The sequence below is a fragment of the Triturus cristatus genome, chromosome 10 (genome assembly GCF_964204655.1).
Source record: "Triturus cristatus chromosome 10, aTriCri1.1, whole genome shotgun sequence".
NCBI lineage: Eukaryota > Metazoa > Chordata > Amphibia > Caudata > Salamandridae > Triturus > Triturus cristatus.
Genome location: NC_140593.1, coordinates 158,638,743 through 158,655,030, shown reverse-complemented (window position 1 = coordinate 158,655,030; position 16,288 = coordinate 158,638,743). Strand labels below are relative to the sequence as shown.

At 44.8% G+C, this 16,288-nt stretch overlaps 1 protein-coding gene and 1 long non-coding RNA gene across 4 annotated transcripts in view; one reads left to right on the top strand and one right to left on the bottom strand.

Annotated features, from left to right (window-relative positions):
* The window catches only part of LOC146789136 (uncharacterized), an 81,144-nt gene extending 65,281 nt beyond the window's left edge, over positions 1 to 15,863 (top strand). Inside the window, exon 4 of the long non-coding RNA XR_014970028.1 lies at positions 14,666 to 15,863. This is a non-coding gene — a long non-coding RNA (uncharacterized LOC146789136). The remainder of the gene's footprint in view (positions 1 to 14,665) is intronic.
* The window catches only part of LOC146789135 (diacylglycerol kinase delta-like), a 688,844-nt gene that overhangs the window by 625,243 nt on the left and 47,313 nt on the right, over positions 1 to 16,288 (bottom strand). The window lies entirely within an intron of this gene.

Here is a 16,288-nt window from a genome sequence, read left to right as displayed (position 1 = left end):
CCTCTGTTTGGCAACAATTTAAGGTCCTTCCTGCCTGTGCTACTGAAAGGCTTTTCTTCTTTTCAGCTTGTGTATTGTGTGTGACTATAGATATTTACTTTCACGTCCACTGACATGAAGACAGTAGGGTCTTATTAATATTTTACTTAGTTCAATATTGTTGCATATTGCTGTACTGTGATTGGTTAAACCCATGAAATATATTAATTTACGCTGATACCATGACTTTTGCTCTGCATTTTGGTATAAAAAAAGCTTCGCGTTGGAGATGAGCCGGTCTGGTTTGGGCTGGCTCTATGAGAGCAGAACCTCGTTATTCTGTCTCTTGCTTAGGACTTAGAATATTTTTACACTAACTTCATGTTAGGCTCTTTGCTGCATTTGACTACGCCTAATGCTATTTCCCTATATTGATTTACAAAGTTATTGACTAATCATTATATAACGTTTACTCGTCTCAAGAAGGCTTATTTAATTGATTATGCATGCTGATTTATTAGCTGTCATTCTAATGTCCTCAGGAACACATTGCTTCATATGTTCCAAAGCCACAAGAGAACCAAAGCGACTGCTCTGAGAATGCTCTGAATTGTTAAATGAAAGTGCAGCTCATCATGGGCCGGATTACGAGTTTGGCGGACGGGTTACTCCATCACAAACATGACAAATATTCTTTCCACTCTTTTATGAGTTCCATTATGTTCCATCGGATATAATGGAGCTCGTAATACGGCGGACAGGATATCCGTCACATTTGTGATTGGAGTAACCCGTCCGCTAAACTCGTAATTAGGCCCTAAGTGTGGCGCCCCTTTAGGTGGTTAAGTAATATTACCACCATTGGACTTGATCAGGGCAGATTACCTTGGGCCAAAAGCCATGGCCACTATCTCCAATTCAGTGAAAATGATATTCTTGCACGTGCTGCACCCTAAGTGCATGACAGCGTTAGCGGAGCACAGTCTGGTCGGAGCTATTTGCATGGCTGGCAAATAGCCACACGTCTCTGGTGAGGTTTTAAGCCAGCCCTACCTTTTAATGTACAACCCTTTCCTGCTGGGAATTTTTAACCTTTACTTACAATGTTGAAGCAAAACTGCAAGTCAAACAATGCAAAGAGCTAATTATCCAAAAAAGCCAGAAGTGAGTGAAGGTGTCCCACTCACACCTAGCAGGGAGGGCCCATGGCAGCAATGTATTTGATGATGCAAGGGAGGGTATAAGAGTGCCTACCCATGATGTAATGCTTGCAGCTATGTGGCAATAGGCACTAGCTATGTCGGGTTGCTAACAAATTAAAGTCTATAGCTACCATTCTGCATATTTTTTCATTTCGCATACATTTTAAAATTCCCAGAACTGAAATTGATTTTTTTCCCCCTGGTTCAGCAGTATTTGAGCCACCAGGCTATCTTACACATTTTTTCTTTTGAGGCATCGGCAGATGAAGTAATTAGCCCTGTGTGATCATCTACTGTAACTATTTTGACCAGATCTTTCTAAGGTGCAACATTTGATCCATCCCTGGAGCTGAATGAGGCAGTAAGCAAGCTGGAGCAGGGACCAGAGACAGTGACGCAATCCCGGTATTTCTCAATCTGGCGCTACCGACAGGATTATTTCGTTATAATTGGGTACATTGGTATGATTATGACTGCACTAATGAGATACTGCTAACATGAGTTCCAAGGCATTAGCAGTGTGTTCTCATTACCATGCGTTGTTTTTACACTATTCCTTGCCCAGAAACCATCTTTCATTATTAATTCATAGCAGTGCTTGATATAGCGCAAACCGTACACCACAAGGGTGGTCGGAGCGCTTTACAGCACATTGAAAACAGCAGGAATACAATGAGAGGCAATCAAATCAGAAAGACAAAGATCTGGTCACATAACAGCTGTACAATATTAACCATGCTAACTGGAACCTGTAATACAAATAAATATAATATTAATGAGAGTTATGACTTGCTAAGTTTACTGAGCCAATGAGATTTGTGATACATATAATGTAAGCTTTATATAGGATCGGAGAGCGTATCAAATTGCGCATCATGCACATCCAGTTTGTATGAGTATTAGAACATTGGAATGTTGAACATTCCATTTAAGACAATGGAGTGGGGTGGGGCCAATATCGGCTGGTATTGGGCTTCTGCACCAACATTCCAATGCTGTTTTTTCTGTTTCTTAAAAAATAAATTACCCTCAGTGCTTGCAAAGTTCTAATATGCTCAGGTTAAACTGGTAGTTAAAGACCCCAACCCTTGTTATAGGTCATCGTGTATGGCTCGGGCCTCAGGAGGAGGGCCTTTAACAACCGTTAAGGCCCCCAGCAGTGAGCTTTAATGCAATAGTGTTTGAATGTCATAATCATGCAAAGTTTGCTGCTGCCTACTTAGCAAGTTGCAAATAGTTGTGTTGCACAACAAGGATTTTCATCAACAGAAGGCAGAAACAAATAGTGAATAAATCAAAGTATTTGTTGATGTAATTATTGAAAAAAATCTCTACAGCCAGGTTCTCTCCAGAGTTAATGAGTGAGAATTATTGCACATGAAAGAGGAGAGGCAAGCTATAAAGAACATACAGTAATTCAGTTGAATCATGGACACAAAAGATGTGCACCTTCTCATGGCACTATAGCTAAGATTCAGGCATTCCTCACTTCATACCACATTGTCATTATCAAGGTAATCGACAAAGGTTTCATGTACACATTAGAATGTGATGATGTTTATGTTCCCTGGAAAAAATACCAGTTGACCAGTTTCAAATGGTTTCTATTAGATCTAACTGTGGTATTTGGGTAACTGGACATTGATCTGCATGTGCTCAGCAAAGAAAAAATCAAGGGAAATTCAACTCATTACAAAATACCAGCTAAAACCAATAGCCACCGTTAGACCCCACAAGCAGCTCCAATATAATAAATAAGAAAAGGACTTAATTGCAGTTCAGCAGAGACACAAGAATCTGCCCCGTCTTTTCCTTCTTAGGTAAAGGGGGTCCCTTTGGAAACCTTGAACCCATGTTCCTGCTCTTGTGCCCTGTGGTTTTAGGAGCAGGACCCCAGTGGAGTTCTGCCTTTCTATGCATCATTAGGAAGGACTAGGACAAGTTCTAGCGCTAATGACACCCTCCTTCACCAAAGCGCTAGTTACGCTCGGCCCTGAGTCCAGATGACCTTTTCAGGAGGTCTTGGCGAGCAACAGCTCCTAAACCCAGTGCGAGCTTCATCTCAGGCCTAGGGCCTAAGACCGGCTGGGTTCTTCCTGGGCTCAGTGCTTTCATATCCCTCCCTCAGGGGCGGCTGCTCCACGATTGTGGAGGAGCGTCGCCCCACTGTTGAAATGCAGCGGACAGAAAAAAAATTAAATGGCAGTAAAACTATTTTATTGTCATTTAATCTTTCACTTCCAGTCAGGAGCCGAGGGCCGGGCGGGGCCGTGGTGCAGCGTCCGCACAGGGGGAGGAGGAGTGGGAGGCACTAAAAGTGCACATGTTGGTTTGGCCGGCCGTCTTAGGATGGCCAAACTGACATGCGCACTTGGATATGTCTAGGCTGTTCCTTGGAGATATCTGCAGTGCTCAGGGGCACAGGCTCCCAGTCCCTGCTGGAGCGTGACTTCGGCCGCTCTACCCAATCCCAGGGCTTCTCTCATGCTGGCAGTAACAGCATTAGCGAAGCGCTGAGACTACATTGGGTCTGGGAGTCTGTGCTCATGGTAATTGCAGTGCTGGGACGGGAGCAGAGGAGCGGCGCCGGAGCAGAAGATCGCAGTTGTCAGCAGGATAGGTAAGTCTACATTTTTATTGTTATTTTTTATTTCTGTGCTGCCTCACACGTCGGATTGGCAGCAGCCGCTTCTGGTCCCTTGTATTTATATTTGTATAGCACTTTTACTGCCCCTGATGGAGCGCTGAGTGGCATGGATCGGTCATGTGTCACATTCATTGACATGGGCTACCCATGATGTCTTATCATGCAAACCAGCTATGTGGACTATATCCGCTCTGCTGAACATTTCTGACCCTGCTTTGTTGTAAGTGATCTGCACGCCGCTTCTACTAAAGGCGCTCGGAGACATCGTTTATGCTGTACATAGGTCTTCACTAAATCCATGCAAAAACAACAGTTGATGGACAGAATGCAGAACAATGTCATACATTCACCCCAGTACAGAGATCTGGGCCTAAATCCATCGTTTTCTTGCTCACCATGCCGTTCCAGTTTGAACACAGCCATATGCAAATCAGTCTTGACCCTGTGCCTCATGGGAACAGTCCAGCCTGAACTGCCAAGCCAGGTCCTCTCTGGACTGGAAACAAGCATCCTAGGACCGGTTTCGGTGTTTTACCCCTCTTCAGCCAGGATAGCTTGATTCCAGTGGCATGGAGAGCATGGGACCCACGTCTAGGCATACCCTTCCCACTCGTCTGGGCATACCCTTCCCACTCGGGTGACAAATGCAAAAACAACAGTTGATGGACAGAATGCAGAACAATGTCATACATTCACCCCAGTACAGAGATCTGGGCCTAAATCCATAGTTTTCTTGCTCACCATGCCGTTCCAGTTTGAACCCAGCCATATGCAAATCAGTCTTGACCATGTGCCTCATGGGAACAGTCCAGCCCGAACTGCCAAGCCAGGTCCTCCCTGGACTGGAAACAAGCATCCTATGAACGGTTTCGGGGTTTCACCCCTCTTCAGCCAGGATAGCTTGATTCCAGTGGCATGGAGAGCACGGGACCCATGTCTGGGCATACCCTTCCCACTCGGGGTGACAAATGCAAAAACAACAGGTTGATGGACAGAATGCAGAACAATGTCATACATTCACCCCAGTACAGAGATCTGGGCCTAAATCCATTGTTTTTTTGCTCACCATGACGTTCACAAAATCCATACATAAATAAAAATAATAAAGTCCACGTCTGGAAATGGGATAAGAATGGATTTGGATGAGGCAGAATAGGGTTGGTACCCTTAAGAGCACCAGTAAGTCATCGAGGCAGTGCTTCACACCAGGTGCTTAATTTATTGAACATCAAGTGCCAGGGACCAAGGTATTTGTCACGAGTCCACTGCAACTGGCACAGCCCACAGCACCTGCAACTGCTGCCAAATGGCAATGACAGAGCTAGTTTCATTGTTTTTAAAAAAAACATTCTAGTGATGAACTCTTATAAAACAAAATAGACACACATTACCAACATGTGGTGGACTCTCATACATACATGCGGAACACCGGCACAAATTAAGCACTCTTCCCCTCTCTCCTCCACAGCAGCCCTCCACCCCAATCCAACTTGACTCATTGACATTGTACTTAAATATATGCCCTTACAGCAGTAGCATTCTGTTTACTGTAGATTATATATTATCGCGCTCTTCTGTAAATATTATAGTTTTATATATGTATTGCATTCCAATTACAAATTGATATTGTTCTATGGTTACTACTCACTTTTCTGTGGAATCTAAAATGCAATAACATAAATTTAAAAACAATTACAGGCATTCACTTGATCCCCTCGTGGACTTCATTAAATGCTCTTGAGCGAATCCGCTACTTCAAAAACCCCACCTATATCAAAGTGGCAGCTTGTAATATCTTTAGGAAGAGAAACTTTATTTTCACGATTCTTTTTTTTTAATGGATATCAAACAAACCATAAATGTTCATCCCAGATTGAAGGTGCACTGCAATGGTCCAGCAACTTCCTCAGCAAATTGACAGACTCAATTTCCATGGCAGCCATCAGTCTGGATTCGGATGCAGCAGGGTGGAAAGCCATCTCTCGATGCTGTGATTGACGTCGACGCCCCATCAAGAAACATAGACAATAGGGAAATGCTCTGCTATTTCACTTCCGCTTGAGTAGCTCAAGATTCATGTCAACATATTTATTCATCCCAACATTATCGCCCTCGCTCAAGAGCACAACAGTGAGAGAGAGTGGGCAACATTGGACTGGATGATGGTCCATTAAAAAGGCCCAGAAATGTCAGCCTTACACGTCTGCATTAAGCTGTAAAGATGCAGGACATGATTTTGCTGGTGACCCGGTGGAGGAAATGTCAGCAGAGATCTGTGTGCTGAATACATTTTTCTCCAAGGAAAAAAGCCTCTTCCTGGTCAACACTAATTTAAATTATGCAGGCATAACTCATGTAATTTGGAGATTTCTGCATTATGCTCAATCAATCAGGCGGTACTTATATAGCACAGCTTATCACCCAAGAGGGTATCCAGGTGCTCTGCTGCTGGTATCAGTCATAGAGCTAGGTCTTTAGTCCCTTCCTGAAGTGAGTCAACGAGGGTGACGTATGGAGGTGGAGGGGAAGGGTGTTGCAGAACTTGGCAGCGAGGTGGGGAAAGGAGCGTCCTCTGGTGCAGCAGCGGCAGATTCGTGGTATCTGTGCGAGAGCGAGGTGCCCAGAGCAGAGGTTCCTGGGAGGTAGGTAGAAATGCAGGTGGTGGTTTGTGTAGCCGGGTCCTTGGTCGTGGAGGGATTTTGAGGCATGGCTCAGAAGCGTGAACTGGCATCTCTTCTTGATGGGGAGCCAGTGGAGGTCTTTCAGGTGCGAGATGATGTGGGTTCTCTTGGGCAGGTTAAATGTCAGTTTGGCTGCTGCGTTCTGGATCATCTAGTGTCTTCTCATGAGTTGGGTGATGGTGCCCAAATAGAGGGCATTGCCGTAGTCCATTTGGCTGGTGATGAGAGCCTGCGTCACAGTTTTTCCGGTGCTGATGGGGAGCCACTTGAAAATTCTGCGGAGCATGCTGAGAGTGTGGAAGCAGGCTGAGGAGACAATGCTGACCTGACGTTTCATGGAGAGTTTGCAGTCCAGGATGATGCCAGGGTTGTGGGCGTGGTCTTTTGGATTGGGGGTGGGTCTGAGTTCCAATGGCCACCAGAAGTCGTTCCAGAGCGAGGTGTGTCTGCCGAAGGATGCTCACTTCCATTTTGTCTGTGTTGAGCTGCAGGCAGTTATTCTTCATCCAGGCTGAGACGTTCTTCATACAGTTGTAGAAGTGGGTCTTCGTTGTGGTCGGGTCCACTGAGAGCGAGAGGACGAGCTGAGTATCGTCAGCGTAGAAGACTATGTTGATGTCATGGGAAGTGATGCTGTCTCGAGGGGTGTTATGTAGATGCTGAAGGGGTAAGGCTGAGGGATGAGCCTTGCGGGATGTGGTAGATGGTGCGCTTGGGTTGTGAGGCGCAGGGAGAGAGACAGATTCTCTGTGTGCGCCCGTGCTTGTTACTTGGAATTCCCACAATTACGCCATTAATCAACATCACATGTTTATGCCACCATTCGCGGAAAAAGTATAGTGAGCTACCAGAAGGCGATCAGAAGTTGTTTGTGGCAGTTTTGTTTCTCACACTAGTTTTTAGGTCGAGCCTGGGCAGCGTATACGCTGCTCTGCGGCATGCTGTTTTGGAGTATGGAATTGAAGCCCCGCCCACTCTCCACCCATATTTTTCATTGGCTTGTGTCATTGCCCTTCGTAAATGCTGGCTTGTGATTTGTTAATAGGCTTGTTAGTCCCTCATTAGTACCGCATTGTCTTCATTTGTAACCTCCCATAAGGACTGGCCCTTTTACTTCGGTTTTTACACCGTAGGTCATTTTTAGTCTGTAAGCACTATTTTCTTGAATGAGTTTCTCCTACTTCAGGCATGAAATGCTTTCCTGCAACATTCAACGTGCCATGAGTGCTTTCATTTTCCGCGTAACCCAGGACAATGGTGGTTGCTTCTTTGAATAGGTCTTGCATTTACAGGAGTTTGAGCTATTGGCATTGTATATGACAATGCCTTTTATTTATGTGTTAATTAGCAAAACAGATCAATAAAAGGCATTGTCATTTACAATGCCAGTAGGTTAAACTCTCCCAAATGTGAGACCTAGTGCATTGCAAATGCTTGTTTAAGAATGGAATGCTTCCTTTCAACAGAAATTGACACAAGGGCATATATTTAATGCTAAAATATAGCGCTAATTGATAGATTGGCGTTTCCCGTAATTTTTCTGAAATTTCATGTCATTATGTGAAAGCAAATGACTTGAATTTTGCACAACCCTAGTCAACGCCACCACACATTTTGAAATGTTCCCTGCCAACTCCCACCCTGGTGACATATTTACTCTTACCCCTACCTGGCAATGGGGCAAGAAAAATGTTCTCCCGCCATATAGGCAGACTTACACCCTAGTAATATTACACCACAGTGGTGTAAAAATACTTGAGAGTAAATGGATTAGTGAGTGTAAGTAAATGGATTTGTGAGTGTAAATTCATGTTCTGTGAAGATAGCTGAATTTGCCTCGTAAATCAAGCCATTTGCGTATGTAAGTCATCAAACGTGCCAATGGCTTTGTGAACAGCCCCCTGTTTCAGAGGCCTGCTTCCTGTCTAAGCCCTATATAAAAGGGAATGGGGCTTAGTGCAAATCTCTTTCCAAAGCTGTCTCACCCTTCTGCTGAGCTGGTCATTCCTCGTTGCAGCACCGCGTCATGTTTTGTGTTCACCACTAACTTCACATCGATTGTAAAATATCTATTGTACGGGATGGAGAACTAGAGCGGTTCATGGTACAGGTCATTTCCGGTCTGTGGTCTTTTCCGGTTTACTGAGTCCTCCTATGAAAGCACTGCACGCTGAGGCATGGCAGCCCGTGTGCCATGTCAGGTCGGACTCTTTGGTGTGAAGTTAGATTTCCAGAGTTATTGGACATTTCCGAGGTAGACCCAGACCCCTTTTTCAATATCCATCTGTAAATGTCTGATGCCCTGCATCATTCTGATCCAGTATTCTTCCAAGCGTGATGACTTCGATCATCTAGTGCTTTGAAGTGACTGAAAGGCACCATGTGGGTGCTTTAGAAAACTCCCTAAATAAATAAACACATGTATATACATATGTACATGCATACATACATAAATGGGCCACAATTGGCCTACCTTTCCTGAAGGTAAGTCCTACATCATTTTCAAGCATTCTGTCGAATATTTCATGATCAAAGTCCACATGAGCTGCTTTTTGGCAGCTTGCTTAATGTGATCTTAGATTAGGAGACACTAGTATAACTTGATTCTGTTACATTGCATTTTTCCAAATTGATCTTTCAGTCAAACGTGTCCTTGTTGTGTCCATAGAGAGCAGTTTGTGAATTCAAGTGTCTGAGTTAGGGAAAAGATTAGCCACGAATTCCTAAACGATTGGGCGGTGGCAGAGTGTGGTTGAGCCGACATTGTCATTAGGATCAAAAGGGAACTTTTATGGGGTGGGGAGGGGTCACAGGCTCTCCACAATGACTGTGTTCGGGAAATGGAACATTTTAGGGCCCACTTGGCCAGTGCCACTGATTAACACAAGACAAATGTAAAAGATATTTTTACGGAGGGTTTGGGGGATATCCCCTAGAAATTCCTAGGGAATGTTCCAGCAATTGCACCTCTCTGAAGCACGTGGAGCCAGTAATATCGGTCTAAAATAGATATAAGAAAATTCCCAATTTGCCAATAATTTCAGGTGAATAACTTTCACAACTGTTCCCAGTCTTACAGCCTCATTCTGAGTGCTGTGTAAAAATCACCAGCAAAAATCATCTGGGCCAATACTGCTAGCACATAGAACGGGTTTGTTTTTGCACCCGATTAGCAGTTTTTCCCTGTGTTAAGATGATCTTTACATCGTCTTCCCCCAATTTTCAACAAAGCAGGCGATGAGTCAGGAGTTGTGCTGTAAACATGAGGCTGGTTAGCCCTTGTACATTATATGAGGAATGTAGCACTGCTTACAAACTGCACTCTACAGCACTAACTATTCTTATGGATTTCAATGAGCCTATGAGGAGGATGATTGTGAATTCATCCACACTAGGATGCTTCGAAGAACTTTATCAATGAAACTGCAGCGGAGAGGTATGCTATCAACACGCAACATAGTAAGTGGGTCTTTGTTGATACAGATAGATTAGAGCTAGGCTGTGGGGATTACTGAATGCGCGGAGCGGTGTACCCCAGGGTTCTGGAAAAAGCTGGTGTTTTTTATGATTAGAATTATTGCTTGGAGCTCGCATGTGTAATTCAACAGATACAACGCTGCTGGCATATGTAATGCAATCAACATATCTCTGCTGTCATATGCAATGCAACAGACACAACACTGCTGGCATTTGTAATGCAACCGATATAACGCTGCTTGGATATGTAATGCAACCGACACAACTCTGCTGGCATATGTAAATATGTAATGCAACAGATTCAACATTGCTGGCATATGTAATGCAACAGACACAACACTGCTGGAAAATGTAATGAAACAGACACAACGCTGCTGGCATATGTAATGCAACAGACACAACGCTGCTGGGATATGTAATGCAACAGACACAATGATGTTGGCATATGTTGCAACAGACACAACACTGCTGGCATTTGTAATGCAATCGATATAACGCTGCTGGGATATGTAATGCAAACGATATAACGCTGCTGGCATATGTAATGCAACCGACACAACTCTGCTGGCATATGTAAATATGTAATGCAACAGATTCAACATTGCTGGCATATGTAATGCAACAGACACAACACTGCTGGAAAATGTAATGAAACAGACACAACGCTGCTGGCATATGTAATGCAACAGACACAACGCTGCTGGGATATGTAATGCAACAGACACAATGATGTTGGCATATGTTGCAACAGACACAACACTGCTGGCATTTGTAATGCAATCGATATAACGCTGCTGGGATATGTAATGCAAACGATATAACGCTGCTGGCATATGTAATGCAACCAACACAACTCTGCTGGCATATGTAAATATGTAATGCAACAGACACAACATTGCTGGCATATGTAATGCAACCGATACAACGCTGCTGGCATATGTAATGCACCAGACACAACGCTGCTGGCATATGTAATGCAAGAGACACAACATTGCTGGCATATGTAATGTAACAGACACCACGCTGCTGGCATACGTAATGCAACAGACACAATGCTGCTGGCATATGTAATGCAACCGATACAACGCTGCTGGCATATGTAATGCACCAGACACAACGCTGCTGGCATATGTAATGCACCAGACACAACGCTGCTGGCATATGTAATGCAACCGACACAATGCTACTGCCATCTAAAGTGTAACAGACACAAACATCCGTTATTCATAATGCAATAGATACAGGATGGCTGACCACAAACAGACTGAATGTGCCTCGCGCACATAACAGACAATGTCGTTGAGGAACATAACAGACATAAAGGGCCGGGGAACTTAACTCAACAGATACCTTAAAAGGAGAACGCATCAGATAGTTTGTAGATATGCAAGATTATCAGTTAGTCACAGCTTGGATGAGTAAAACCAACACAGTGTTGCATTGCAGAAGGAGATAAGACCTCTATTGATCCTATGTAGTCATTCATTGCCCATCCTTAATCCATTTATAAAGTGTATTGGCATTGATATATGTATCATACCTGTGAACTTGAACAAAAATCTCACTGTGTGAAGAGGGGGTGAGGTCTTAGAGGGGGCGGGGCCTCGTGCCTTGAAGTACCCAAGAGATATGTTTGAAGCCCACCCTGGCCCCAACCCTCCCCCCGCAAAAAAAGCGTGCTGAGGCTGGTGCCAATGTCCTGGGGTGTTGTCACACCCCTTAATGGACATCCGTAGTTCAAAGCCTCAGAAAAAGAGCTGGAAAAACACTATTTACAGTGGTTTTCAGCTTGTTTTCCCTGCCACCGTGTGATATCGGCTCCTTACTGGGTGACCATGTGATGCTAGCCGATATCGTGTGTCACACGTTGGCACCATGTGAGTTGGCAGGCATGATGCATTCATACAATTATATGTCAGAAAATATGATTTGTGGATATCCCAGTGGCCAGTGGTCAGGGCGACTGACTCCGGAACCCGGGGGCTCACGGTTCGATCCCCGGTGCCGGCGGCAGATCAGCCCAGCACCATGTGACTTTGGGCAATAGCTCGCTTAATCTTCCAGATGGCCCACAGCGCCTTGACACCTTCGGGTAATTTTTCGTGCTTTACAAATACTGGACATTACATTACCTGGCAGAATGTGTATGGGGATTATGGTCCAACAACAACATATGCTTGGTTCTCATTTCACAACAGCTCAGAATGTGTGTGTGAATGATTGCTCAACAACATCCCAATGGGTGTGTGTGGCTTGTGGGAATTTCTGTAAAGTGGCCTATGCCACGTGTAAAACATTTCTCCAGCTCTGGCTTTTTAGCCAAAGGAGCACTGCATTCTGGAATTAGAAGTTTATCTTGTAATTTTGCAAGTATGAGCTCAAAAATCGCAGCATGCAAACTGCTAGTGGTTAAAAAACTAGGACGGGCGTGAGATGTCATGTGACTTAGCGAAACATAGCAGCTATGATTAAGCCAGCATCACAATGCAGAAGCTGCAGGTAACTCCAGAAATGCAATGTCACGGGGGATCAGCCACGCATGACAAGCAGTGCCACATAACAGGGAGTTATACAGCCGCGGCCCATGCAGGTAAGAGCGGTGGGGCGGTGGGGCCAGGAAGGGGAGGATTTCGACGAACGATGAGGAGGGGAAATTAATTATTTATAAAATTTTCTCTCGTCGTCGTCCCTTGAAATCCTCCCCACCTCCCACCCCCCAGCTGGCCTCACCGCTCTTACCTGCACGGGCCACAACTGGAATTAGCTACAGCTGGATAAAGGGAGGATCCCTTCCAGTGATGCACTGGAGCTTTAGAATGGGCATGTTTCGATGAAGAAGGCGGGTGTAACGACTCAGCTGTGGACTGTTGTGGGAATGACGCGTCTGGTGGTCCAGCACTTGCAAAGCCTTCATTCACTTTAGGGTAGCCAGATGTTGCAGTGGCTACACCTAGTCTCAGAGGTCGTGAAGTCAGTGGTAGGAATAGAAAGCAAAGAGGGCTTTCTTAGCTGTGTTTACATACTTTATTTTCCACACCTTTCTCATTCTCGTACCCTGTAAGCAGCAAACAATATGCTGCTGAGGGGCTACTGATGTGACAAACCAATAACCTTTAATGATATGGTGGGTCAAAGGGTATGTGATGTCACTTGTGCTAGCCTTCTCACGTTGATGTATTGGCATCCATGAACACTTGAACCACGTGACTGGCCATCGCTTGACGCTACATCAGGAAGTGTGATGACCTGTCAATGACCAAGTAACTCAGAAATTCCTATCGGACAGGATCTGAATTTGGGCTTATTTCTGATACTCTCAAATCTATTCAAATGCACATGGACATACACTGGCCATGGTGGTGTACAACTAGGGCTATGGGGCCAGGCTTATCATAGGATTGCGTTGCAGGGTGATGCAATGGCAACACAATCAGATTTACCAAGCTGGCCTTGCATTGCTTAGTAAGCCTAGAGTAACACAAAGCAGCGCAAGCCACTGCCTTGCGTTAATCTGTTAGGAATGCCTTCCATGGGTGGAGCGTGGGTGTCCCCATGCATCAACCCAAGGCAGGTACAACTGGAAACACGCCAATAGGCTATACTTTCCCAACTAAGGTCTAACAAGGGGAAATATCTTTATTTCTCCTCATTTTGTAGGTCTCGCATGCGCTGGTCTGGTGAGACTTATTGGGAGGGCTCCAAAAAGTGCTACCAGGCCAGCCTAGAGCTACAGTGCATGTACGCGGGCGGGCGCGCCGCGCTTGACCGCGATCACTCTCACTTTCGCGGCCGCTTTGATGTTTGATCGCGATCACTTTTGCGGCTGCACGGCCGCTTGGCATAGCCAATAGGTCTCGCTTTTGGGACCTTATAAGTATTTAGTTATGCAACTGTTTTATCTTTCTAAATGTGCTGCATTCTGCAGAACACTTAGAAAGAGGACAAAGCCTCAGAGGATCCTGCCTACAACACGGGCACCCTTGCACCATGGTGCAAGGGTACCTGCTTTAGCACTAGGCAGCACACAGTGCACTAGTGCTGACGGTGGGCAGGAATGCACCATATGATGGTAGATATGGTGCATTCGTGCTCTCTATATTTGATGCAGCCAAGCAAGTTGTCTTGCTCCGTTGCGCTCCTCCAAATAATGATGAATCTGGGCCTCAGTGTATAACTATGACGCTACCTTGGTGGCTAGGTTGGTGCTATATCATGTAACATACAGATTCAATACATGTCCCTGAGATTGACAAGGCAGGTGGCAGAAGTGACAACCAGACAAACAGGCCCATCTGTTAACGTAATAGACATCCCACCACAGGAGGCCCTTATTTGGAGGAATATGGATGAAAAATGCACGCGGTTCTAGAATTTCTCCTAAACATGAAAGTCTAGCAAAAGAGTTAGACCACAATAAGGAAATTACAGATTCCACCTGGTGCAGTCCTCCTGGCAGAAATCACAACATATGTTTGTAATCAAAACACAATTATTTTACATTTAAAACATCCTTGTAGGTATCGCCCATAGTAAATAGCAGCTGATGCTAGTGTTGTTCTACTGCAGGATTGTTTGAAAAGTGATTACAAGTATTGCAGGGGTTTGATATGCAGCATATGTTACCATGGATCTTGCTTGTGAATTTATTTACTAGTAATTATTTTAATTTGTTTGTTTAGGCTTTTTAGAAGAAGACTCTGAAACCCCAGGTAAAATCGCAGTAAATGAGAACATTCCTACGGAGCTGTATGATAGGATGCACAGAAGAATTACTTTGAGAAAGAAGTGTTGCCTACCAGTAAAACAAGAAAGATTAAGAAGATATAGAAATTGCTTGGATACTCCAGGGAAACCTCTACCTATCCAATTCTTTCATAGAAAATTAGCGTACAAATATTGAATAGGTTTTTCCACCTCAGACAGCGCCCGCACCACCAAGACAAACTTCAAACAATGCATGACCAGAGTTGGATGACAGAAAACTGCCTGAAGCTCAACACAGAGAAAACTGAAGTGGTGATCTTTGGGAATAAGAGCTCACTTTGAAACTCCATCTGTGGGCCGCCACTCTTGAACCCACACCACCCCAACCGACCACGCTAGGAACCTAGTCTTCATCCTAGACACCAACCTCACCATGAAGTTCCAGGTCAACGCCGTCACCTCCTTATGCCTCCACATCCTCAGCATGTTACATAAAATCTTCGAGTGGCTCCCACTGGACACCAGACGAACCATCACGCTGGCCCTAATCACAAGCAGGTTGGACTATGACAATGCATTCCAAGCCGGCATCCCAACCCATCTCCTTCACTGACTTTAAACCATCCAAAATGCCACTACCAGACTCGTCCTCGACCTCCCGCACTGAACCCACACCACTCCCCAGAGAGCTCCACCGGCTCCCCATCCAGAAACGCTGCTATTTCAAACTTCTCACACACGTATTCAAGTCACTACAGAACGCTGGACCTGCATACCTCAATCACGGGCTTCACTTTCTCTAAACCACCAGATATCTTCGCTCAGTATCACTCTCACTCGCACACACCCCGCATCCACAGAAGCAGAATAAGAGCCGATCATTCTCCTACCAAGCTACCAAATCCTAGAATGACCTCCCATAAACATTAGGTCCTCCTTCCCACTTCTTGAATTCCGCAAGAAGCTGAAGACCCGGCTATTCGATTACTCTTCTTGCAGGACCATCGAGACTGCCTGTAATCAGGCCGAGCCTCACCACACGCCTATAGTCACCTACGCAGCTCCTGGATACCCTCAATGGTGACAAGCAGTGCTCTACAAATCCACCTTACATTACACTATATAAAATTGTAAGTCGGTAACTGTAAATAAAACTGGTGTTTTTTTACCTGCAGTTTCTGAGTGACTTGCTCTTTGCTTTCATTCAGAATCCCTCAGTGAAAGCCCTTCTTGCTATTCAGTTATATACCTATATTTCTTTATCATTTCTCTTTTCATGTGTGCTTCATGCTGGAGTGTTTGCTATCTGCATGGTACAGATTAATGTTGAGTAGTGGCGTAATGGCAAGTATTTTGAGTAACATGCGTAACTTTGAAATCAGGAAATTACCTGAATTTACCAACCTCAGAGTATTGAAAGGCTGGGTTGGTGCCCTTACTGGGATTCCAACCAGTGACCTTCAGATCATAGGAGATGTCAGCAGTGCGTGTTTAACGCACTAGCTGTTAAACCATGACAAAAATGAAAGCTCCCAAACAATACCAAGCCTTAGTCCGTCTACCATGTCATCCAAGCACTGCAACAAAGAACCCAGGAG